The sequence below is a fragment of the Triticum dicoccoides genome, chromosome 7B, assembly GCF_002162155.2.
Source record: "Triticum dicoccoides isolate Atlit2015 ecotype Zavitan chromosome 7B, WEW_v2.0, whole genome shotgun sequence".
Lineage (NCBI taxonomy): Eukaryota > Viridiplantae > Streptophyta > Magnoliopsida > Poales > Poaceae > Triticum > Triticum dicoccoides.
Window position 1 is genome coordinate 28,536,027 of NC_041393.1, and position 8,337 is coordinate 28,544,363.

The 8,337-nt window shown below is 35.4% G+C and overlaps 1 long non-coding RNA gene across 1 annotated transcript; it reads left to right on the plus strand.

Annotated features, from left to right (window-relative positions):
* Positions 1-1,809: 1,809 nt before the first annotated feature.
* LOC119336346 lies at positions 1,810-2,368 on the plus strand. Its single transcript, XR_005162378.1, has 2 exons — positions 1,810-1,946; positions 2,122-2,368. It is a non-coding gene; the product is annotated as an uncharacterized LOC119336346 (long non-coding RNA).
* The last annotated feature ends 5,969 nt before the right edge of the window (positions 2,369-8,337 follow it).

The following is an 8,337-nucleotide window of genomic DNA, read 5'->3' on the forward strand; positions in this document are numbered from 1 at the left end:
CGATCTTGCTGTAAAAAACAGAAACTTTTGCGCTCACAAGATTAGCTGCCATTTTTTACTGGAGAGTGATTTTAGGTTGATTATTTTTGCATATGATTAATATAAAATTTCCTCAGGTTCACCTATTTATTTCAGGATTGTTGGAGTTACATAAGTATTCGAATGATACAGATTACTACAAATTGTTCTGTTTTTGACAGATTCTGTTTTCTATGTGTTGTTTGCTTATTTTGATGAATCTATGAGTAATATCGAAGGGTATGAACCATAGAGAAGGTTTAATACAGTAGATATTACACCAATATGAATTTAGAATGAGTTCATAACAGTACCTAAGTGGTGATTTATTTTCTTATACTAACTGAGCTTATGAGTTTTCTGTTAAGTTTTGTGTTGTGAAGTTTTCAAGTTTTGGGGAAAGATTCGATGGACTATGGAATAAGGAGTGGCAAGAGCCTAAGCTTGGGGATGCCCAAGGCACCCAAAGGTAATATTCAAGGAAAGCCAGGAGCCTAAGCTTGGGGATGGCCCGGATGGCATCCCCTCTTTCGTCTTCATTCATCGGTAACTTTACTTGCAGCTATATTTTTATTCACCACATGATATGTGTTTTAATTGGAGCGTCATTTTGTTTTATTGTGTTTTGCTTGCTGTTTGAATAATATCCCAAGATCTGAAATTCTTAAATGTTAGAGAGTCTTCACATAGTTGCATAATTATTCGACTACTCATTGTTCTTCACTTATATCTTTCAGAGTAGTTTGTCATTTGCTCTAGTGCTTCACTTATATCTTTTTAGAGCACGGTGGTGGTTTTATTTTGAAGAAATAGATGAACTCTCATGCTTCACTTATATTATTTTGAGAGTCTTAAACAGCATGCTAATTTGATTTGGTTATAAAATTAGTCCTAATATGATGGGCATCCAAGATAGGTATAATAAAAACTATCATATAAAGTGCATTGAATACTATGAGAAGTTTGATACTTGATGGTTGTTTTGAGATATGAGGATGGTAATATTAGGGTCATGCTTGTTGAGTAGTTATGAAATTGAGAAATACTTGTGTTAAAGTTGGCAAGTTCCGTAGCATGCACGTATGGTGAACGTTGTGTGACAAATTTGAAGCATGGGGTGTTCTTTGATTGCCTTCCTTATGAGTGGAGATCGGGATCGCGCGATGGTTAACTCCTACCAACTCTTCCCCTAGGAGCATGCATAGTAGTACTTTGCTTCGAGGGCTAATAAACTTTTGCAATAAGTATATGAATTCTTTATGACTAACAAGTCAGGGGGAAACAAATACCCCTGTTTGTGTACACTGACAACAAGGCTCCGTTGGGGCTTTTGTGAGAATGTGGTGAGTGGTGGAGTGGAATAGTGAGGAAAGTTAGGTGGCATGGAAAAACTAAGAACAACTAAGCAACAGAGGACACAGACATATAAATCTCTAAGATGATGTAGTGTATGCCTGTAATCCACTTGATTGATATATTTACGCTTTATGGTATTCATACGGAATATATGCTATTTTCTTATAAATATGAATGCATTTATTTCATGTAATTATTTTTGCATATACAAAAGATATTATATTAATATATTTCATAACCAATGAATTGGCAAGATAGGAAATCAATATCTAATATACTATATTCCACAGTCAAGAATCAGTTGGACAATCTAAATATTGATATACATGATATTATTTATCTAGCATTAAATGCATGAAACTAAAAATAAACGTCAACATTCATCTATATAACACCATGAAAGGTGAACACTGCAATGCAATGGAAAATATATTAGAGGAGTGACCAAGCATAAAAGAGGTACTAATATGCCTCCGAAAATGACGATCTTGAAGAAGAACACAAGCCTCCCAATTTTGGTGGCACTGATAGTCATGGCTAATGTCCTCTACTTTTGCATTGCAAACAATGAGGTTACGTTGCATTTATCCTTTCCTTAGTCCCCATGATGACAACTTTATGTGCTTTTTGTATTGCTAAAATCCTCGTAAAATCACACACATAAACAAACACTAATAATAATGTAGAAACATAAATGAGAAAGTACCTACCTCAAATTTAAGCTAACAGAGTGTGTTTTTTGTGCAGATAGAGACAAATGCTCTGCCCCTACCAGCAAAATGCTATGAGATGCCTCTCCCAAACTGCACGGAGAAGGCGTGCCAGGAACTTTGCCAAGACCCTAAAGGATCATGCGACAAACTCTACACATACTTTTGTTGTTGTCCAATTTCCTAAAGGGGACTATAATGTTATAGTAATAGATATGTCATGAATAATGCAATGCATGTATGGGACACATATGGTAGCTATCAATGTAAACCCTTTTGATATCTTCTCACCTTCATTCAATTCGGAAATGGTTGGTATTAGTCGTGAATTGGAGGTACAAAATACCTAAATATGACATACGAACAAAAACAAAACTAAATGCCCCATGAACACAGAAAATATTGTACACATTCTGTAAGATGACTTCATAATGGAAAGCAAGTGTGAAGATGAGAAGTTGTTAAATAACCTTATAATTCATACATGGCAGTCCCATTAATATATCAAAGAAGTATTGATTGATTATTTTGATCATGATGATCATCCATCAAGGTACACCAGTATTAAAATTGTCAGATCTGATTGTTTGATTCAATAAATTATATTACCAAATATAACAATGTAATTAGCACAAGAAACAACCAAAGTTACTTGATTTTTGAAAAAAAAAATCATAATTAGGTCTTGTTCAATTGATGTAAAATCCAAGGTGTTGTTGCAAAAGATATCAGTATGTTTGCGAGAAGACAACTGGATTTAAGTGTGTTACTGCGTGTTGTGTCATGCTTCATAGTGGTGTCCTGATTGAAGATCGTATGCACAACTTCGCTTCACGAAATTTCTAAGGCAAGAAAGCAACACTGCTAACATAACTAATGGTAATGGTTCACATTTGTGTGGGTGTGGATGGGATACTAGAGCATGTGAGTGCTTCGCTTTCAGTACAATATTTTACAATTGTATGAACTATCAAACTTTCCACACAAAACAGGTGCATAGCTTAAATATGGTCTTCAAAGTCTAAGGAAAATCACCCAATTGCCATCTTCCCCAAGCGGATACTTGGACAAAGATGAAACCCATTGGTTTTGCAAAAAGAAAAAACAACTGTATTTGTAGGTTAGATCTACCAAATCAATATGGACTTTTATATCTACCAAACGTTCGGACTTTAACAATAGGCAAGAACGATACTTACTTCACTCTAATTATAATATGCATGCATTAGAATGACTCATTTTTTCTTTAACGTGCACTCCTCTCTCTAATTACATGCATATATGCATTAAAGGACGGAAATCTGATGTCATCCTAGATTTTTTTTTCAAACTTCAAAATGTTTTGTAGCTCAAACCGTCACTCCGATTGAAATCCGTTTTCACATAAAAAATTCGTTGCGATGAGATCTTCGAAACAAGATCCCATGTTGGTATGTTTCGGCGATTTTTTTTAGGTCCAAAGTTACCATGCCTGGACTACGTAAGCTATCACCACTGCAGTATGTAACTTATCATAGTGTTTGCACTGAAGTTATCACAAGGATGTTTCGACTACTTTATCCATGCGTCGAAGTTATCATCGGATCTACGGTTCATACTGAGTCATACATACCTTATTTACACATAAGTACTGGCTATATTTTTTCAACAATTCTGTCCCTCTCCTCACCTTCCGTCAAAGTTCTTTTTTTAAACACAATACAAACATGGTTGCTCATACATACACACATATACTAACCCCTATAAACGCACACACAGACACACTACCCCTATGAGCATCCGAGAGACTAGGCCGGCACTTCATCTTGCGATTGACAAAATTCATCACAGATGCCTTTGGAGTTAACGCGTTGTTTTGTACTTAACAGGTATGCGGTGTGTATATTGTCATGTTATTTACACCCAAGTTATCAGGGGTATGTTTTTCAATAACTTCTTCCCTCGGGTCAAAGTTACCATGGTGATTGTCCCTAGGTTAGAAGGTCCATGGTACGGAAGTTACCACGCTACTTACATAGAAACTATCGGAGTACGCTTCAACAATTTTCTCTTTGGGTCAAAGTTAAACACAATGTTTGTACGTAAGTTACCAGGTCCGCAGTGCGTATATTACCATCATATACATAGAAATTACTGGTGATATGTTTTCAAACAAAAAATGGTGATATGTTTTCAAACAAAAAAACTCCCGGGTCAAAAGTTACCGCGGTGTTTCTAGGTAAGTTATGAGGGATGTTGTGCATAAATTGCCATGCTCTTTAAAAAGAAATTATTGGGTTATGTTTCATACCTTTCCCCATGGGTCAAAGTTACCATGCTAAGGGTATGTAAGTTATCAGGTCAGCATGTGAAAATTACTATGATAATTGCACAGAAGGTATCATTGTATGTTTCAACCCCCCCCCCCCCTAGTCAAAGTTACCAGACCCGAGGTACATAAATTATCAGATTTGCCGTGTGTAAATTACCATGCTATTCACACAAAAGTTACTGGGGTATATTTCATCAACTCTTTTCCTCATGAATAAAAGATTATCGCGGTGTTGGCACATAAGTTATCAGGTACGCGATTCCTAAACTACCATGCTATCGGGTAAAAAAAGGTTACCGCGGTGTTGCCCCGTAAGTTATCGGATCTTATATTTTAACAACAAAAAATCTGGGTCAAAAAAATTGTTGCGGTGTTTGTATGTAAATTACCAGGTTCATGGTGTGTAAATTATCATACTATCAAAAAGTATATTTCAAAACATTTTTTCCTCGGGTTTACACACAAAACAATGAATAGAATTTGAATTCTACACGAAGAGAAACATTCATTTCTCTATAATTACTCATCGAGATGTACAAACGCAATGCATCGGTCCTTGAAATAACTTGGTCCATGGGTCTGCCCCCTCGTCAAAAACACTGTTGTTTTTTCTCGCTATCAAACGGAGTACAAAAGAAAGCTAACCTGAATCAGAAACTCAAAAGCAGGCTTAGCCTGGGTGGTACTGCACCTGCTCCTCAACCAGCAGGTCTGGGTTCGACTCCAACTGGGCGCATTATTTTTGCTCCGCGAAATCTTCCCGCGCGTCAGAAGCAGATCGTGTAGTAGTGCGCGAGCGAAAAGTGGTCGTTCGCATCTAAAGACAAAATCCAAACGTTCGGAAATTACATATATCGAATCAATATATGCATCATCTGTATAAAAACATACTTTGTAGGTCCGGATTCAAACCATTTACGCTATCATATCATCAAGTGTCATAAGACATGTTCTTTTCCAAGGAAGGCAGAGACAGAGCAAGAGAAATGTGAGTGAAACTGAACATTTGTATTTGGCCACTCCTTGGATGGCTCTATGTGCTCGCGATGCTTGGCTAGTAGTCGAGTGTAACGGCCACTAGAAAAAATGTCCGTGAAATTTTAGAAAATGTTCACAAAAATTCAAAAATAATCACATCTTGTAAAATTTGTTCCCCATTTTTTTTAAAGTTCATCGATTCAAAAAAAATTGAGTCAAACAAATGTTCTTGAATACGAAAACTATTCATACATCTAAAAAATGTTCGTAAACAAAACTAATGTTCTTTATTTTTTTGTGAGAATCCAAAATTTCACAAATAAAAATTGTCGGTTCAAAAAAATGTTCACAGATTCAAAAGTCTTTTATGTCTAGGATTTGATTAGTTTTCAAAGACTTTATATGTCTAGGCATTGGGAGTAGTTCATGGTCGATGAGATTTGTTTTTAAAGTTTTAAACATTCCCTTGCGCAACATAGTGACACTTGTGGCATGCAGTTGCAAGTTCATAGCCTCAGGTTTTACCACGTCGAATGCATTGTGATCATGTGGACATCACGACCATCATCAGAGAGTGTGGAAAGAAAAATAAGTGGCAATATGGTGAGCGATCGTGTTAAAATAGAGGATGTTCATATGTCACGGTATTGAGTCATAATTATTTGGCTAGCGCGTATTTTTTTTGTCTCCTATTGCAACGCACAAGCATATTTTCTAGTAACAATTAAACAATCAAATAAAAATACAAAAAATTATTTAGCAAGCCGTGCGCATCTGACTAATATAGCAAGGTCAGTTGGGCTAATTTACGGACCAAAAGGCTGGTTGGCTGGGACATAGCTATGCGAAAGAACAAAATACAACATTCGTCGGGACGAAGAGAAGGAAAATCCTACTTGCCGCTCATTGCGGCAAGTAGTCGACGCTTCGCACAGGGCAGGTGCGAGGGAGCGACCGACTGGGCCGGCCTGTTTAGCGTTACAGCAGACCCCGGTTTTGGAACCTTCTATGATGTTTCCAGCTGGTTTTTTCCGGTTTTGGGAACCTTCTACAAAGGTTCCTGAACCGGCTTTTCTTTTTCAGTTTCTTTTTTGTTTTTGGTTTTTCTATTTCTCTTCTTTTACTTTTTACTTTTTTTCTGTTTCCTTTTTTCTGTTTCTCTTTTATTTTCCTTTTTTCATTTTCAAGTTTATTTTAAAAAAATTCCGAATTTCAATTTTTTCCTGTTTTTCAGATTTTGTTCAAAAATTCAAAAAAAAGTCTCATTTCACAAAATTTATTCATAAATTCAAAAAATGTTCCTGCTTTCAATTTTTTGTTCCGAATTTTCAGAAAATGTTCCTATTTTTTCAAAAATTGTTCAAATTATTTTTGTTCATTTTTTGAGAAATTTGAAAATTAATGGCATGGATTTAAAAAAATTCCTGTTTTCAAAAATTGTTCACAAATTGCAAAAAATGTTCTTATTTTTTAAATTTTTGTTCATGTATTAAAACATGTTCTTGTTTTTCAAACTTTTCAAAAAATATTCTTATTTTTTAAATCATGTTCAGTTTACGCAGCTGAAAATGTTCACCTATATAAAAAATGTTCGCGCTTTCAAAAAATGTTCGAAGCACTAGAAAAAAGTTTCCGTTTCAACTGTTTGGTCATTTATATAAAAAATGTTCTCCTTGTCAAAATTGTTCTCAGTTAAAAAAAATTGTTCTGAATTTAAAAAGTTGTCCCCATTTTAAAATTTTGTTCACCAATTCCAAAAAAATAATCACAAATTTCAAAAAATGTTCTTATTTTCAAAAAAAAATTCATGTATGAAAAAATGTTCTTGTTTTTCAAAATTTTCAAAAAATGTTCTTAGTTTTTTAAATCATGTTCAGTTTACGTAGCTGAAATTTTTTCACCTATATAAAAAATGTTCGCACTTTCAAAAACTGTTCGAAGCATTACAAAAAAGTTTCCGTTTCAACTGTTTGGTCATGTATATAAAAAATGTTCTCCTTTTCAAAATTGTTCTAAGTTTAAAAAACTTGTTCTGAATTTAAAAAGTTGTCCCCATTTTAAATTTTTTTTCACCAATTCCAAAAAAATTAAGTTTTCAAAAAAATGTCATCAGAAATAAACTTGAAAATTCATGTTTATTAAGTTTATTTTAAATTGTTGGTGCTCTCAAAAATTGTTTTCGTCAAAAAATTGTTTGTGTTTCCAGATTTTGTTCAAAATTTAAAAGAATGTTCATGTTTTCTGGGAAAAGTGCAGGAACTTCAAGATGATTTCACAATTTCAGAAAATTTGAAAAGAACAATCGTGATAATTTTTCCACGAGTTAAATTTGATGCTTCGATACTTCTTCTAGTTTCGCGATGCTTATTTGGCTCAAGTGTAGTCTTGTCGTAGTGGCTTTCATCCAGGACATTTCAGCTCACCATCGCGGGTTCGAACCCCACGAAACGCGAATTTTTTTCGTTTTTTACCTTCGCATCGCAATGGGCCGGCCCAAGGAGATTGCCCCCTGTGCGATTGGGCGACAACTTGCCGCAAAGAGCGGCGTATAGGATGTCCCCAAAGAGAAGACGTGTTGGGGGGCCAAATCCTAGGCGCCGAATACAGGCTTGTTCGTACAGGGCGCACATCCCCCAGAACTCTCATCGATTATATATGGGCCGGCCCTTTTAGCTTATTTTCTGTTTTTGAAAACGCGCAGCAAAAGGAAAAGTGGGTGCATTGGGTTTCGAACAGGCAACCTGCTGGTTCGTTGTACTCCGCACTAACCACCACGCCACCAAGCCTTATGTGATTACATGCATCTTTCTCGTTCTTTTCTTCCATGAACTTTTTTTTTCCTTTTTCCATTTTTCTTCTTTCCATTTTCTTTTTTCTTTCTTCCTAGTTCGATGCAAAATCAACGAACTATTTCTCAAATTTGATGAACTATATATTTTTCAAATTTGGTGAACTTTCTCTCAA